This window comes from Microcaecilia unicolor, chromosome 1, assembly GCF_901765095.1.
Source record: "Microcaecilia unicolor chromosome 1, aMicUni1.1, whole genome shotgun sequence".
Classification (NCBI taxonomy): Eukaryota; Metazoa; Chordata; class Amphibia; order Gymnophiona; family Siphonopidae; genus Microcaecilia; species Microcaecilia unicolor.
Window position 1 is genome coordinate 495907121 of NC_044031.1, and position 18937 is coordinate 495926057.

At 41.8% G+C, this 18937-nt stretch overlaps 2 protein-coding genes across 5 annotated transcripts in view; one reads left to right on the forward strand and one right to left on the reverse strand.

Moving 5' to 3' along the window:
- Window positions 1-18254, reverse strand: part of PLAG1 (PLAG1 zinc finger) — a 123050-nt gene extending 104796 nt beyond the window's left edge. For all 3 annotated transcript variants that reach the window (XM_030214611.1, XM_030214619.1, XM_030214602.1), the window contains exon 1: window positions 18125-18254. The gene's annotated coding sequence lies outside the window, so the exon portion shown is untranslated. The remainder of the gene's footprint in view (window positions 1-18124) is intronic.
- Window positions 18255-18630: 376 nt separating this feature from the next.
- Window positions 18631-18937, forward strand: part of CHCHD7 (coiled-coil-helix-coiled-coil-helix domain containing 7) — a 31819-nt gene continuing 31512 nt past the window's right edge. For both annotated transcript variants that reach the window (XM_030190152.1, XM_030190153.1), the window contains exon 1: window positions 18631-18749. The gene's annotated coding sequence lies outside the window, so the exon portion shown is untranslated. The remainder of the gene's footprint in view (window positions 18750-18937) is intronic.

Sequence of the window (18937 nt, forward strand, 5' to 3'; positions counted from 1 at the left end):
ATGCATCACATAAACTGCGACTATAAGGCTATTGGATCGCGTATAGCATTAAGCTATCCAAATCCCAAGCCTCCACATCATTATCAATCACTTGAATCCAACATTCACTGACTTACTCTATATTTTACTATGATATATTTCAAATCAATTCCAAAAATGTATCAGTTTATATAAAATGGTGACTACTTATCTTCCCAATCAGGAACAGCGCTGTCTCGACTTTCAGACACCCAACGCTTACTGGAAACTGAGGATATTTCGGCCCACGAACCTGCTGGGTCTATGTGAGTCGCCAGTAAACTATGATATTTTATTACAGAGACTGAGTGCTACTGGTGTATCAGGCCTGGTACTAGATTGGTTTAGAAAATTCTTGACACCCCCTCCGAAGGGACACCACCTTGTAGTGGTGGAGGGGCTTCTGTGTTTCAATGACTCAGAGGGGTATGCTGAAGGGTTACCCATATCAGACAGGCCTCTGAGGAGAAACCAGACAAAGTGTGTTCCAAACTGGGAGAGTGGTAAGATGGCGACCTGAAGTTCGTATGCCCAACGGCCTAGCTGCCCTCTGAAGTTTTGTCTTCTTTACGTAAATTTCCTCTCTGCAATTGCAGTTACCTTAACTGAGAGGAAGGGGACAACCGGCGGTCAGCCGCCAATGGCCAGTGTTTTGTCCCCTGAGCAGCAACTGCGGGACCGCTGCGCGACGAACTGCCCACAGATGAAAGGGTTTGCGAGTCCTTTGATTAGCGCCGGCGAAGGAGCGTCGACGCTCTTGGACCTGGAAAAAACAACTCCATCGCTCCCAAATTATTCAACCACCATGTCCAAAGGAGTGGAGGAGTGAGTTAGAGGCATATGCTGAAACGGAGGAGATTTACAGCAGAACCCGAGTCGGCGGAACCACTCGTAAACACCTAAGAGAAATCAACTTGGAGTTTTTGGCTCCCATGGAGGTTACATTGAATACCATCTGGAAGGCGCTTCGGGACCTAACGGTGGCAGTAAATAATTTTGTTTCAGATATAATTTTATAAGAAAGTTACATGGACAATTTAACTGAACCCTTTGAGAGTGAAAAACTGATATAACAAATGATTCTATACGAGCAAGAGGTTATGATTTTGAAAATGATAATAGACCAGAAACTTTGAATAATAAAATGATTATTATAGATGATTAATATCGAGATTATTTTCTTTTTCCCAGAGTTCCGGGTATGACTCCTAAAGTTTTCCTCAGAAATATTTCCTCAATTATTACTTTAAAAGGAGTGAAGCCTGTGAAAACTGGGAATACTTTAATCAGTGGGATTTGAATTAGAGATTTAAGTACATGTATTGTTAAATAACTTCTGGTTTTTAAGAGAAAAAGAATAATCAGATGTATTATTTCTAACATTGGATAATAAGTATGTTTTCAATGAAATGATTTGACTATACACCGTATTGGCCTTGAAGAAGCCAACCAGATGATCAATATGGAATAATGAATTAGCCGAGTAATATCTGGGGATAATCAGGTTAATACCACATGTTTTTTCCTGTTTACTGTTTAATTGATCTCCTTGTCTTGTTTCACTCTCCCTATTTAGTGGTCTAAGGAAGAGAATAGAACTACCTGACTGAAATAATTCCTATATATTACTTTCTCTGTATTTCCAGCAAGTTGTTTTATCGCTTGTAAAAATTTAAATGGTTATAAATAAAAATTAAAAAAAAAAAAAAAGAAAATTCTTAACAGAACGATCTTTAGTAGTGAAGAAATCAGGCCAATTGTCACATTCTTGGAGGCCCCTCCTGTGGAGTACCACAGGGTTCCCCACTGTCCCCTTTGCTTTACAATGTTTTCATGAGCTTCTTGGGCTCTCTTCTATTAGAGCAAGATACTATTTTCTTATGCTGATGATTTTGTTTTGCTTATTATCACCATTCTTAAAAAAGTAGCTTGATCTTTATTACCACGATACTCAACTGCATTACATTAAGGTCCAAGTGAGATTATACTAGTGCAACAAACTGCGAAGATACTGGGTGTAGTGTTAGACTCTTCACTAACATTTGAAAAACAAATTCAGAATTTATCCAAAAAGTATTTTTTATACTGCATAAACAGAGTAATACAAGCCATTTTCTATGAGGATCATTTTGCCAAGTTAACACAGCAATTAATCTTAGTTAGAATGTTGGCAAATGCCATTTGTACAGGTTTTTTTATTAAAACTGTAATCTTTATTCAAAACGTTTGGTAAGCAAACTCAAAGAAATACATAAAAAGAAAGTAATTAAAAGGAAACTCTCTATAGGCTAGCCCTCCCCCCACCATTTGCAGGTGGAACTGAGAGATATATATTCTCAGAAGGTCCAACAGTATAACAATGGGTTAAGCCTGCCCTAAAATACCAACACATAGCAAAACAGGATTCCCCACATAGCCCCCCCCTTCCTCTCCCATTCCCTACCCCCCCCCCCCATCCCTCCACCTCTTCTTGACTCATGACTACCCAATTCCTAATGAATCTACACCATAAAGCACTACAAAAGGACAAAGAACCACCACCGTCGGGGCCACTAGAATGACCGGCCCTCGATGCCACCCTATGCGGCAAAGAACTCTCCCTATCAGAGACCATGGAGGAAAAACATACAGCAGCTGTTGTTCTGGCCATGGCTGGAGAAGAGCGTCCAATCCTGCGGATCCTGGCTGCCATTTGCAGCTGAAGAACTGGGGAACTTTGGCATTGCAAGCCATGGCCATGAGATCCATTACTGATCTTCCCCAACGTTGACAGATCAGCCAAAAAGCCGAGTCCGACAGCGTTCATTCCGCTGCGTCCAAAACAGTCCGATTGAGAAAATCCGCTTGAAGATTGACCTGACCCACAATGTGCGCTGCCGACAGACTCTGAACATGCGCTTCTGCCCATACTAGAAGACGAGACGCTTCCACTGCCAAGGGAAGACTGCGAGTTCCCCCCTGCCGATTGATGTAGGCCACTGTCGTGGTGTTGTCCGAGAATACACGAACCGCCTGCCCCTGCAGAAGGTCCTGAAAACTCTGATGCGCATTCACAACTGCTCGCAACTCTAGACGATTTATTGACCAAGTCGCCTCGAGAGGGGTCCACAATCCATGGGCTACTCGAAGACAATAGGCTCCCCAGCCCGCAAGGCTGGCATCCGTCACGACTACCACCCAATTGGGAGACGCTAGAGAAACACCCTTCTACAAACTGTCTGACCGGAGCCACCACATGAGACTGTCCCTAGCCCGGCTTGACCAAGGAAGGCGTAGTTGATAATCCAGCGATGTCGGCGACCATCTGCTCAAAAGGAAATTCTGAAGAGGCCGCATGTGAGCCCTTGCCCATGGAATGACCTCCAAGGTTGCCGTCATGGAACCGAGGAGCTGAACATAGTCCCACACTCAGGGAGCGCGACGATTCAATAAGGTCCATACCTGAGAAAGCAATTTGATCCTTCGCCTCACGGGGAGAAACACCTTCCCCCGCTTCGTATCGAATTGCACTCCAAGATACTCCAGACTCTGGAGTAGGAACCAGCTGACTCTTGTCCATATTAACCACCCAACCTAAGGATTGCAACACCACAATCACTCGGCCGGTGACCGCTCAACTCTCCTTTGCTGTCGTCGCCAGTCATCGAGATAAGGTTGCACTCGAATCCCCTCCTTCCGCAGGAACGCCGCCACCACCATCATGACCTTGGAAAAAGTGCGTGGGGCAGTGCCCATTCCCAAAGGAAGGGCCTGAAACTGGAAGTGCTGACCCAGCACCGCAAATCTGAGAAATCTATGATGGGGCTGCCAAATGGGAATGTGCAGGTAAGCTTCCCTCAAAATCGAGAGCCGTCAAAAACTCGCCTGGTTGAACAGCAGCAATAACTACCCTTAATGTCTCCAAGTGATGAACCCGCAAAAACTGGTTTACTTTTCTGAGATCTAGAATAGGCCGAAAAGCCCCTCACTTCTTTGGAACCACAAAGAAGATGGAGTACCGACCTGTGCACCTTTCGAGAGGAGGAACAGGCACGATAGCCCCTATCCTTAGCAGGTCTCGCAAACACTGCAGAACCGCTGTCCTCTTGGCCCGCGATACACAGCGGGACTCCAGAAAAAAGTCTGTGACGGGAGAGAAGAATTCTAGCTTGTAACCTTCCCACACCACATCGAGGACCCACATGTCCGAAGTAATTCTGTTCCACTCTGGAAGAAACAGAGAAAGTCGACCAGCGATCTGCTCTCCTCCCGAGTGGACCTGCGCCCCATCATTGGGAGGCCCGAGGACCCCCTGACGAGAGGGGGGTCCAGCCGGACGCTTCTCGTTTTGAAAAGAAGAATGCTGCCCAAAACGAGGATCCTGAAAGGCTGCATTGGACCGCCCCGGGCGATACTGGCGCGTCTCTCTGAAACGTGACCTCAAGGCTCCTTTCTAGATCTTCCCCAAAAAGCAATTTCCCTCAGAAAGGCAATTTAATGAGCCGTTGCTTAGAGGCCATATCTGTGACCCAATGACGGAGCCACAGAAGACGCAGAGGAAACTGTCAAGCCCAAAAGCCCAAAGCACAGACCAAATCATACAAAGCATCCGCCAAGTACGCCAGCCCAATATCCATCAGTGACATCTGAGGCGTTCCCGGCATATCAGACTCTGAAATCGAATCTATGACAGGCTAAGACGGTTAGGGCTCTTCAGCTTGGAGAAGAGGTGGCTGAGGGGTGATATGTTAGAAGTCTACAAGATAATGAGTGGAATGGAGAAACAGATGTGAAGCATTTGTTTACACTTTCTAACAATAAGAACCAGGGGACATAAGATGAAGCTAGAATGTGGTAGATTTAAAACAAATAAGAGAAAGTTTCTCTTTACTCAGCGCGTAGACAGACTCTGGAACTCGTTGCCGGAGAATGTAGTGACAACAGTTGGCCTTGCTGAGTTTAAAGGGGGTTTGGACAGATTCCTGAAGGAAAAGTCCATTGAACATTATTAATTTAAATTTTTTTTTTATTTTTGGGTTTTTGCCAGGTTCTTGAGGCCTGGATTGGCCACTGTCGGAGACAGGATGCTGGGCTTGATGGACCCTTGGTCTTTTCCCAGTATGGCGGTGCTTATGTAGCTGACTGAGACAAGCTCTAGCTGCATAAGAACTACAAACAGAAGCTTGAAGTGTCAAAGCAGCCACCTCAAAGGCACGTTTTAAAGAGGCCTCTAGCCGTCTGTCTTGCATATCCTTAAATGCCACACCACCTTCCACTGGAAGAGTAGTCTTCTTAGTGACCGCCGTCACCAGGGCATCCACCCTAGGTACAGCAAACTGCTCTAAATGGTCCGCTGAAACTGGATACAGCCTGGCCATAGCCCTGGCTACTTTCAGCCCACCATCCGGATCCACCCACTGGGCCGAAATCAACTCTTCAATAGCTTCATGTACCGGAAAAGCCTTAGAAGGTCGTCTGGTACTGGCCATCTTGGGGTTGACTGCTTGAGAATCCGCAACCTCAGGGTCCTCTATATTCAGGGCTTACAGCGCCTGAGAGATAAAGGAGGACAACTCCTCCTTATGGAAAATCCTCACAGCAAAAGAGTCCTCCGGTTGGTCAGTGAGGACACCGTCCTCCAAGTCCTCTACCCCCGTCTGCTCCGAGAGAGCCACCACGGAGGAAGCTGCAGGCGACCGTATGCAGGACTCCTCCTCAGACCCCAAAGAAAGCCTAGGCTTTTTATGGGAGGAGAAATCCTCTGGGAATAAACCCAAAATCTCTTGGTTACCCCCAGACCCCCTGAGAGAATCAAAGGCCGAAGCTGTCGCAACCGCGTGAGGGGGGGGGGCAAGGCCCTTTTCAACAAAAACGCCTGGAGTAGAAAAATAAATTCTGGCGAAAAACCCTCCCCCGCAACGGAGGTCGCAGTCATGGCACCTGCACCACCGCCCACAGTGCCTGACAGGCCCCCCTGACTCCCCTACCAGCGAAGAAGCTTTGCCCAAAACCGCTACTGGAGCCGGCTCAGCGACCGATCACAAAATGGCGCAAGAATCACCAGGCTCTGGACGGGAAAGCGCGCTATCGGGGGGGGGGGGGGGGCACCGCTCCGTCAAGTCCCGCCAAATCAGCGCAACCCACACTGCAAAGGCCCGCCGTCCAACACTGTTTCCCGCATTGGGAACAGCATTTTACCGCCTCTGCTGCCATCGCCTGCCCCCGGCAGGACTTACCCCGGACTGGGAAAGCGCGGGAACTGCCAGCTGAGCTGAAGAAAAAAACAAAACAAAACAAAATTCCGACTCCACTTCGAGGCAGGCTCAGACAAGCAGGCAACAGAAATCAGGACTCGGACAGCAGTAACACAAACCTGTTCTCAGCAAAACACACTTCCCTGTGCTTCTCTGTTTCTCTTTTAAATAAATTCTATGGTTCTCTTTTTTTTTTTTTTTTTTCAAGTGAGAAGGCAGAAACAAACAGGGAAGGAAAGGAACAGCAAAAGCCTGTTCAGAGGGAATTTGAAGTGCAGCAGGGACCCAGCAACTGCATATGCTGTCAAAGGGGACACCACCAGTCCGCCACCCACGGTTCAAACTGGCCACCAGCCCAGGAGCACCCTCAGAGGCCTTGGGCCCAGGAGCTGGAGAAAAAGCCGTTCACCACCTGCTGAGATAGAGACATACTAACTGAGGAAGGAGCTGGCGGTCTGGCATCACTGCCTTTAGTTTGTTTATTTATCTCCACCTGCTGGTAGGCGGACTTAACCCACTAGTTCCTGGATTCATCTGCTGCAAGTGACATGGAAACTGAGGTTTACTTGGCTACACAGGTCCACATATAGCAAACCTCGCAGGTTCTCTCTATATCCACCTGCTGGTAGCGGGACACAACCCACAAGTCTCTGGATTGATCTGAGGGATGCTATGGAACCAACCTTATGGTAGTAAATAGATTACAAAATCTCCAATATTGTGTCTTTTCAATCAATCTTGTGACACACATATTACATTATAAATAAATATATAAATATAAATATATATATAAATAACATTTTCATTTATGATTAAAAAAGACAATATTCCATTCATACACATTTTTTGTGTTCATCACTTTTTCACGTTCATCATTTTTGAAAAATATTCTCAATTGGTATTTGGGATTTTAATGGTATGTTATTTTATATTGTTTGCATTCTATTTCACATTGCATATATTATTTACTACATTCAATATATATATGATTTTAGACTCCTGAAGCAGGCCGTAGTTAAAAGCCATACTCAAAGCCTATCTGTTTCATGCAGTGTTCAATAGCTCATGTATAGGTGCAAACTACTAATCTAGAACAGCCTGTCGGACCAAAGCAGAATTAGGTTTGTTTTTGCATGTATTTCTGTCCATGATGTTGCCTGTATGTTATTGTTTGTACCTTCATTTTTTTCTGTCTTTACTTACGTACACTACTTTGATGGTCTGACCCTAAGCGGGTAATCAAATAAACCTAACCTTTGAACTGTGGGACAGAGAGGCACTGACTTCTTTCAAGTCCAAAATGGAGCAGGAAGGTGCAACCCTTGGGGACCATAAAATTGAGTAGTGACCCCAACCCTGCTCCTGGCATGGGACTGGCTCTTCAGCCCCTCAAACTAACCACTGCAGGATAACCACCTCCGTGAGGGGGACCCACAGGGGGATGCCATAAGGATGTCAGAAATGGATGTGACAAATTCAAGGGCATACCCATTTTACTACCTCCAGATGACGGGGCCACATTAGGGAGACAGAACAAATCTGTCCAGCTCCTCACGCAGTGGCTGATAGAGCCTGCCCAAGAACTCATAACATAGAAAATACTCTCCAGCACTCTCTACTTGGCCAGAATCATCTGCTACAGGGTCCTATGAAAAGTAGATTCTGGAAGTCTTTCAGGATGGGGTCCCCGCCTCAGGTTTTTGTTTGGGTCAATACTCAAATACCCAAAGACAAAGTCACTAAATCTTGGCAGCCTACTTGTTCAGATAGGAGGCGTTTAGTTACCTTATTTAGGTGGGAGTCCTCCTCCTCATCCAGACAGAGGTTCCTCATTCTCGGGGAAGCAGCCTCCTACAGTAAGTCTTGAGTCCTCCTTGTCTAGACCCCAAGTATTCTCTTGAGGGAATATAGACAGGAATAGTGCGCATTCCAGGTTTGACCCAAACAAACACTTAGCCGTCTAGGTCTCTTAGAGCCATTGTCTGGAGCACCTGAATTTCCAGGACCCTCCATAGTCAGGAAATTAAAGACTTGACCCCCTCCAATCAAGGTCTGCTGGATGTAGTCCTTGGTACCTCCTGATACTACAAACTCTATCAGGTAAGAATGGGCCCCATCCATCCAGCCCACCTCTTGATCACTATACTCTACAGGTCACAATGAACTTTGGTGGGCCAACAACAAAATGGCCACCATTCCTGCCAAAACTGGGCGTACCTTTGGGCTGGGAAGGGGTTGCCATTGCCTCAGTTCCCCTCTGGGGGCTCCTCAGGCACAACCAGTGCTGAAACAACCATAGCTCCACTGCATATGGGCCCATAGGAGCCAGCAACATTACTTGCACACCTAATCGTACTTGGCATCCTTGCATTGCCACTACAGGAAAAGATCAGGCTCCACTCCCCCTGACCTGAATGCCTTGATTCACCCCACAGCGGATTCCAGGCTTGCAAGGATCTGACCCACTGGTGCCTACGTAAAACCCTTACTAATCTTTCCGTCGCCTTTAAAAAAATAAAATAAAATACAATTTCATGAACTTTCTTCCCTCAGGCAGCAGCCATGGGAATAAAGCTGCACTGCCAATTTTTCCCCAGCCTTATTTTATCTCCTGCAGAAGTGCACCTGGGGAAGGGGACCTCTATCACCACACACTGCCAAGTGAGAAAGCACATGGGCTAGTACTCAGGACTATGGAGGGCCAGACCCCTCCTGGTTCAATTGGGTAAGGACCTTGAACTGAACCTCAGGAGCGACACTGGCGGGGAGGCGGGGCTGGTGGGGATAGTGCTGGGCAGACTTATACGGTCTGTGCCAGAGCCGGTGGTGGGAGGCGGGACTGGTGGTTGGGAGGCGGGGATAGTGCTGGGCAGACTTATACGGTCTGTGCCAGAGCCGGTGGTTGGGAGGCGGGGCTAGTGCTGGGCAGACTTATATGGTTTGTGCCCTGAAGAACACAGGTACAAATCAAAGTAGGGTATACACAAAAATTAGCACATATGAGTTGTCTTGTTAGGCAGACTGGATGGACCGTGCAGGTCTTTTTCCGCCGTCATCTACTATGTTACTATGTAAATTGACTGCAAGGGACGAAGGCTATGGACTGTGCCCGAGAGTTAGGCCTACTCAAAGGAAACCCTCTGCAACATCTTTTAGAAGTAAAGAAATACTGAAGGCTCCTAGCCCTTATACCAGCGATGTTACTGGAAGAGTTCAGAATCTCTACCTTCAACTGCTGATAAATGAACTGGTCTAACAGGATGAAAATGAAACATGATTTATGTCAGCCTTCCCTGTAACTGTTTTGGAATGTTAACATTTTTGAAGTATCACATGACAGTAAAGGGCTATTTTTTTAAAGAGAAGGCAACACTTTCTTGCATATGGGTGAAGAAACTTTTTTTTTTTGGGGAGACTAAAGCTCTCATTTTCTAAGCAGATGGACGCCTCAAAATGCCTTAAAAATAAATAAATCCAAATACCGATTTTTGAAAGTCAAAATTCAGATGTTTCACACTGCAGTTTATCCAAATAGCAAGGGTGTATATATATTGTAGGTGTGTTTTGGGCAGGACAAGGGAGGGTCCACAAATAGGTCGTCCAACAACAGTGATTTTCAAATAGAAACGTCCATCTTAAAAAAAAAAAAAAGCAGCACATTTTTATTTAGATCTGTTTCACTCACGTCCAAGTTATAAAAAGTTGCTCTGATTGAGCAGTTGACCACTGGAGTGATTAAGGCATGACCCATCCTAAATCCAGGCTCTATGTCAGCTGCAGGCATTATGGCCATTCTGAACAAAGCAGCAAGCAGGTCAGAGGAGTAGCCTAGTGGTTAGTGCAGTGAACTGTAAACCAAGGGACGCAGGTTCATAGCCCACTGAAACTATTTTTCTGGGGCTCCCTCCAAGAACAGAACTGTACCTAATGATATAAGACACTTGCAAGCCTGAAGGCTATATGTTCAGGTACAGTAGGTATTTTTCTGTTCCTGAAGGGACCACATTTACAAAGAAAAAAAAAGTTTGTGGAATTTGAACCCGTGTTCCTTGCTTTACAGTCCACTACACTAACCACTAGACTACTCTTCTGATCTGCAAGGACGTGTGTGTGTCCATTTTAATAAGAATGCTGCCAGACGTCCCTGTTCCTTGTTTTCTCTGTTTATAATTTAAATGTTTCAGTTTGTAAAATGGTTGTTCAGGATAGATACCTTCAACGTACAAGTGTCCTTCTCATGTATTTTCTAATAGGAAATCTGGACATCTTTCCTGTTCAAAAATTGCTGCGAGATGGACTTTTTTTTTTATGTAAGTAGAATGTCCCAATTCTGACTTGGACGTTCTTTTGAAAACACCCTCCACAGACTGTTATTTTAGAAACTCTATTCATGATATGGACATGCAGAAGCTGGCATTTAGACATATTGCATACATGTCTTTTTAGAAAGCTGGGATATACATATCTAAATTGTGAATACATGCATATGGCAAGGGGGCGTAGTCCGAGTGTGTTTTTGGCAAGACTTAGGCAGGGCTAAAATATTTGAGTTGGATTTATTAAATTGTACAGCGCTGCGTAACCCTAGTAGCGCTCTAGAAATGTTAAGTAGTAGTAGTAGTAGTTTATTAACCGCCCTTCTGAAGAGATTCACCCAAGGTGGTGAAATATACATGTGCATTTCCTATTTCAGAATAGGAATGCACGTTTATATCTGCCAATGTTTACGTTTTATATACCTTTTTCCTGGTTAAGAAATACTTTTTAAACCATTTTAAATGGTATTTAAAACATCATAAAAGCAAGAAAAAGAGAATAATCAACAGGTAGAACATAAACGTCAGCATTTACAGCTGCTCTTGGGGATGTCCAAGTTAACTGAAGGTGCTCATTTTATGCAGGACTCCTCTGGAGGGATTACTGGAGGTGGCCCATTTATTCCTCCTGTATTTCCCCCCCCCCCCCCAAAAGCGATACTAGTAAATGATATTGGGTTGTGGTGACAGCTTGGGGAAGCAGAGGTGCAGGTTTCTAAAATGTCAGATGCACATGTGGAATGCGCCAGCTTGTACAAGTGTATATATGTTGCCGCGTTGGACCTGCTAATAATTTAGGCATTGACACTTGTAAAATAAATGATCCCACTACACGTAGCCGGTGCATACATGTCCATTCATGCATGTATTTTAGAAAAGGATCTACATCAGCAGATCCTTTTCTATTATATTAGCGGAAACTGACATGTCCTGACCTGGATGTCTCAATTCCTATTTCTACATTCTACCTAAAATGGGGCTTTGCATATGGTACTGTAAATTTGAACTTTAAATGCTGAGATAACTAATACTGGGGAAGCTGACAGCTCAAATCATTTGCTCTTAAATATCTGTCTCAAAATAAATAAATGAAAAATTATTTTCAAATCCTCTTGAAAAAAAATATATTTCCTAGTAAACTGAGAATGTTCATATATGGATGTAATAATGATACAGCTCTGTCTTTTCAACATACTGTGTGCTTGATTCTAGAAATCACTTTAAAGTAGACTTCTGCTTCTAGTAAGGATATGACACGGTTACTTTTCTCACTTCAGCAGTTACATAAAAGCAGAAATTAAATCTGTGTGAAAAAATGATCTATTTTTTTTTGTTAAGAAACAGTAAAGAAGGCATTATAAAAGAATGATAGTAATCTTCCATTGTCTAACTTCCTAAAATCATCTGGTGAAGGAAAGAAAATAGTCCTGCTAACCAGATAAAGTATACTTGCAGAAGTTAGATTACAACTGGTTTTGACTAAACTTAGTTGTATTTAAAGAGACCAACTTAAGGCATCAAAGGAATGGGTGATAGGAAAGCAAACACAGTCAGGGACTGTACCTAGTGTTTAGACTTCATCAAGGATATTAGTTGCTTCAGGTGCTATGCAAGTAATTCCTAATTTCCCACATCTCATTTAAACTATGCTAAATATCAATGTATTGTTTTATTTTCTACTTTGCTCATCTGCATCCATTAAACTTTACAGAAAATGAATAATGCTTAAAACAATTCTAAGAAATGCATGTAATTTCTTACGGATCACAGGATATATATTACTGCTTCATTAGAATACAATGGTGTGTGTATATTTGCTTTGCTGTTGGATGTTTTAAATGAAATGTTTAAGAAAAACATTAACTACTGACTCCAGAAACCATTTAGTAGAAGGTGTATGGAAGAAGGTAACTGGCTATCTTAACTTAATCCTCACATTAAAAATTTCACTCTTCTGCTCCATTGTGTTTTTATGCATATTTCTCATGCAGGTATCTTAAATTTCCAACACAAAGTATAGTTGGTTTTAAAACATAATGACCAGGCACCAACTCTGTTTACGAGATACCCCGGGACTTAACACACTGGAATTTCAATGTACTCTAAGGAGAGCTCTTTTACCCATCATTTATGTATGGCAATATTTTAACCTGAAGTCTTTTACTTACAAAGCACTTATTTCAATTTCTATTTCTCAAAAGAGACATTATGTTGTCTTCAAAGTATTTCTGCACAAATGACAGGCTTGCACAGCTATCAAAATAAAAAAGGGACTGCAATGACAGATGTACATGCTAAGAAACTGTTAATCACTAGGAGATCGATATATGCAAACCCATCCTATGTTTAGACACTACCTTGGTTGGAAGTATCATTAACAAAAAAAAATTAAAATTAAAAATCCAGGTTCTTCAGTAAATCTAGCTTCTTTCTAGATATACATTTCTAAATAAAATACTAGTGGAGAAAACTGTTTAATCCACACGGGATAAAGGGGTTACTGGTTAAAACTGCCTTACTAAAACTTTATTGAATACAAAAACGTATGCATTGGTACTGCTATTTTATCAGTTTCAATAGTACACTAACAAATCAACTTGAACACAAAAATGCCCTCACACGTTTACTACTTAAAATTTTAAGTATAATTCAAGAACTTTGCATCTTCATTGATTATACTCACTCAAATAAAACTTCCACAAAAACGAATGTACAAAGTCCACAACCTCAAAATAAAAGTTTTCAAACAATCAACATGAAAGTTTGTCTGTGTTTGGTTTACTTCTCAACAGCTAAATACTAAGTCACAAAAAAACATTTCAGTTACAAGTGCAAAATCTCCCTATGTATTTTCTTAAGAAAATATGATGTTCCAGTTAATTTGAACCTTCAGCAATTTATTTATAGCCATCTGCTCATCACATTCCAAGATGAAAAAACACAGCACAATAATTTTTAGCTACAACAGAAATTTGGTCAAAGTATTGCATTTAAAAATGTGTATTCAGCGCAAATTTCCCAAAGCTATTACTTCACTCACAAAAATCTAATTTTACACAAAGTTATGGAAATGTGTCAAAAATATGAGATATTAAACACAAGGAACACAAAAAAATGTCCAATTAAAAATCAAAATTATATCAAACCTTAGCCAGTTTTGTTCACACATTTACAGCCACTAAGCTTTTTTAATGCACTGTGCAAGGGTTCTTCAAAAGGAACCATCTTTATTTAACACATCATGAGATCAAATGGTCTGTGAGAAAGACCTTTAGAAACTGTTACTCTTAAGCTTGTTGTCTGTATAAATTGCTAGAATACCTTAAAGAAGGTGAGGAAAATATGACTAACATCTATATGAACTAAAGAAAAAAAAAAATCTAAAGCTAAATGGACAGAGTTTTGGTATAGGTAACTTTTAATAAAAATGTGAAAATTCAGAACTGCGCAACAAGTGGCCAGAGCCACTGAACTGGGATAACTGTGCTACTTGTTTGAAACCTTGTTTTTAGACTGCAGTGCCTTTAGAAGATGCTGCTACTGTGTGTTAATATTAACATATAAATCCTACCAGCTACCAGGACAGAACTGTTTCCTAATGTCACCACTTGGAAAGAGCAATATAAATATGCTTACTAGGTACATCAACAATCCTTTCAGATGTTTAAAGGCTGATCTTTTTAATAGTTCTTAAAATAACACCTCTGTTTAAATAGTCTAAAAGATTAGTAAATTATGTTGATTAGTTATAAAACACTTAACATGTAAAATATACAACACAGCAAACTTTTACTTCTATGAGAATTTTACATAGTTTAGTACCTCATCTGTAAATTGTTTGTGAGAAACACTGAGGAACCCTCTCAATCCATTAGCATGGAAGATGCACATTTACATAATAAGCACATACATAATAAATATTATTAACTACAAATTACACATACACTGATGCAGTGTTGTTTCTCAGGTTTTCAAACCTTTGGTATTGTTTGGATTTTCAAAGTATTTTATTTAAATAATGATAAATTAGTAATGTAAAAAGCTACTCTCAAAAAATAACACCTTTGTCTGAAGTCAATTCTTTATTTCCAATTTCATGCTGAAGTTAACACAGTTTTCACTCAGAGACTATCTTCCAAAAGTACATTTTTATTTGTTTCTAAGTGTACACATGCTCACAAACTGCTAAAGAAGATGCACAAACAACAACAGAGAAAGAACTATACTAATATTTAAATTAATTAGATAGTATGATCTTAGTTTGGATGCAGCTTGTTTGTTTTAAGAACTAAGCTGATGTAATTTCATGTAAAATATGTGGGTCACTGGAAGAGGCAATTTATTTTGAATGTATTTATTAGTGCATGCTTTTATTGTGTTTTGTCATTTTAATTGTTAACTGTTTGGGAGTGAGCATGTAGAGCTCTATACTAGATTGAAATAAATAATAACACTAAGATTTCTGCCAAAAAATCAAAATGAATTAGCAAATAGTATATTAAAAAATGCCTCAGTCACATGGAATAAAGAAAGGTAAATGGCTCATTGTATTGATTGAAAACCTGTCTTCACCACTGAGCCATAACTGAAAATTTTACTGAAGATTCCATAGCTGACAGGCTGCTTGCTTTAAGACTCTGCTGCTTTACTGATCTTCAACACAGTACAAAATATTTGTGTTTTAAATGAAAAACTACAAATGAGTTCTTTAGTTTTATACAAAGACAGTATAATCACTATAAACACTCAGTATGCATTTTAATTACATTTCATTGAACTTGAAGTGAATACATTAAGCTAGACACTTTTACATCACTCAACTGCTCTTTCATACATACATAGCAAAGTATACCCTATTATCATACTAGGCTGAACCCATATCCTATTTTCATGCCACGATCAATAAACATAAAAATAAAGGCTTATTTTGACCTAGAATGTTCAAACACTGTTAGCCGTATACAGATTTCTTCTATTTCTAGTGTTGTATGCAAAAAAAGACATTTGTCTATGTCTGGCCAATTTTATACTTATATTTCTTTGCTACCACACACACAAAAAAATTAACAAGTCATATTCCTGCCATTTTAGTATATCAAGTTCATTCTTCAAAAGGAAATTTTTGTATACAATTTTGATTTGTAGTCTAATTATCATATGATCTGATTCTTTCCTTCAAGGTTTATTAAGTCTATACAAGAAATTATAAATTCCTTTTTGAAGATATTGGCACACCTTCAATATACTGATACAGATCTAATTACTGGCTTGCATAGTCTACATTTCTTCAAGTACAAAATAATATTCCACAACTCAATACTACATATATTCTTATCTAAGAAAATACAACAATACTTAAAAATTTCAGTAAGCACAACTCAGCTTTAAAACATAAGATACACCCATTACACCCATTTCTCCTGCAGCTTTTTTATTTTGAATTTTGTAATCACATGTACTACATGCACTTATAAAACATTTTCCAGAAAAAGCAAACAATAAAATTTTAGAACTATTCAGGGTTTTCATAAAAGGCACATATGTAAGAAACTGCTTCTCAGTTACTGAATATGCAAATAATGATTCTGGTTCAACATCTACATAAGTTGATTAAAAAATGAAATGCTGTACTTACACTACTTCAGAAGCCACATAATCTAGGTTTACAACTTTAAACTATGGAGACATTCATCCTACACAATCCAGTAACTCACTGGTATCAGAAGACACATTTTAGAACACTAAATTCTTTTGAGAAAGTACACAAAGCAATACTTTGCACTAATGGAAAATGGACTGTACATTGTCGTGTATATTTACTCCATACTTTTATTAAAAGCCTTCAAAGAGTCAAATTACCCTATTCTAGACATCAGGAGCAAATTCTGCATATGTGACGCTTGATCTATAAGAGAGTGAAGAGAGGAGCTGCTTCTTTAAAATGCCCTCCTCTGTCCCTGACCCCACGTGGAACTAACATCAGCAGCACTTCGAACATTGACTTCAATGTAATGCAAAAGGCATCCTCGATTTATTTGGGAGGGGGTTGGAAAAACATGGGGATAGCACAGGTTACAAGGTCATCTTTTATAAACAGAAGATAAAAAAAAAATTCCGGGAAAGCAGAGGAAAAGAAAACTGTACCAAAAAAGAACTACTAATTTAAGATGCACCTCAGCATTACTTCAACCACATAACATAAAAGAATAAGGTTTACGTAGGGAACCACGAGAAACCATGTGAATTTAAAAGCACCAAATCGCTTCTTTCCTCGATACGGCGGTTTGTTAAGACTTCACAACGCCTAATGGCAAGAAAATACCTATACACTAGAACCGATCAAAACCCCCCAAGCCCCCCTCCAAGACCATGTGAATGAGCACATCACACATACACACAAAACATACACTCTTTATCCGACTTAACCTTAGAAACACAACCAGAAGTCAGCAACCACTCAGCATCAAAGGCCATTCCTTCTTCTCTCATTAACGTTTCTGTGAATTTCTACAAAACTTTTTCTCTTCCAAAAGTCTTAAAAGGGGGAAAAAAATAAAGTTTTAAGCGTCTGGCGAGTGCAAACTCGCAGCGAGCTGGCGGGGAAACGTTTCACCCTTTCATCTTCAAAAGAAAAAGCAGAATCGGCCGACGACGCAATTTTTTAGGAATTTAAAACGAGGTTTTTCGGGTGATTTTGCTCAGCCTGCGTTCTCCCTCCATTTTGGTTGTTTATGATACTGACAAGTTGTCCCTGCCATCCGCGCACGTTCGTTCTTTTTTTTTTTCCTTTCCGCACTGTACCCCCCTCCGCAACCCACCAACCAAACCTCAATACACAAGACCGTTGTACATTTTGCCTCCCCCCATTCAAAGTCGCGCTCAAACCCCCTTCTTCTCCCCCCCCCCCCATTTCACCCATGATCGGCAAAAAGTCAGAGAGTTGACAAAAACTTCCCTGTCCCCTCATCGTCCCCTCCCCCCCGCCAAAAAAGTAACCCTAACACACACACAAAAAGTGTAAGACGGCAATCAGCAAAACAAATTTCACCCCCTCCCAAAGCCATTGCTGTGGAGAAGTGCGGGCGGATTTGCGGCAGATTGGAATTTGGGGGATTTTTTTTTAAACCGCTTTCTACTTCTTTGCGCCTTGTGTCTTCTTCTCCCTCCCTCTGTTAAGCCGCTGTCACATCATTGAAAGAGAGAAAAAAAACCTCTCGCAAAATACCATCTCAAAACTTCACGTCCAAAGACTTTCTCCCCCTCCCCAATAACTTCACAAACTCCCTTTAACTCTCTTCCCGAGAGCCCTCCGGGGCCTTTCTAAGAGGGGGGTAAAGATTAAAAAAAAGGGTCCAATTCTTCGCTTGTCATATTTTTTCCTCTTTAATTTCTTGGCTTATTTTTCACCTTTCTCTCTCTCCTTCTAGGAGGTCCCAAACAGGGGGGCTGATGAGCACAAACTTCCCCGTGCTCTCACCCCTCTCCCATAATTTAAATAACCCCAATATTTTCAAGCTAAAAAGCAGTAACAGCCCACAAAATATACTAGAAACTCACCGCGGGAGCTTTAACATCCTTTCTACGGTCGATTTCCAGGCTTTAAACAGTTTTCCGAATTTTTAATAATTTTTTTCTCATATTTTTTGTTGGACGCTGCGGGCCTGAAAATTGTTTGCTTTCCCCTCTTTCCAGCAGCCATTGTAGTGTTCTGCGCTGCAGTGCACCCAAACTTGCTGCGAACGTCGCGCCCACCCCCGGGCACTGCCTCCCCTAAGTTTCTATTCGCTCCAGGGGCGCGCCATTCATGTCACTCTTAGTGTCTATTGGTGACAATGCCCGTCAGTCGGGAAATCCGGTTGGATAGGGCGGGAGCCAGTGGTTGCGGGGGGAGCGAGGGGGGTGGGCTGATGCATCGAGGCAAGGAAGGCGGGACTGGGCAGACAGCCATTGGTTTCCTGCTTTGGGCCATCAGGAAACGGACTGCCAGTCACGCAGCGGGGATAGTTGATTGGCCAAGCGGCACGTTAGTGGCGCCAGGAGGGGCGGGAAATGGGTTACAGCAGAAAGTTCGACTGAGCAGCTTGCCCGCGTACATAAAGCGTGGAGCGAGGGCTTGACGTATTTTAAATTGCTGTTCTAGTGCTAGTAGCCTGAAGTGGGCAACCGGTGGTGGTGCGCGGAGGTAAGCGTAGTCAGAGTAAGATGATATACAATACACCGTGTCCTTGCCCTGTCATATTCCTGTGGTTGTGTTGGAAGATCTTTTCTCCGAGTAGGAAGAGGGACTGTGGTGGAAGGTCCTACTTTAAAGTGCTGCCGAGGAGGACCCTGTCCTTGTATCTCGTTCTGTCTTGGGAATGACAGTAGTGG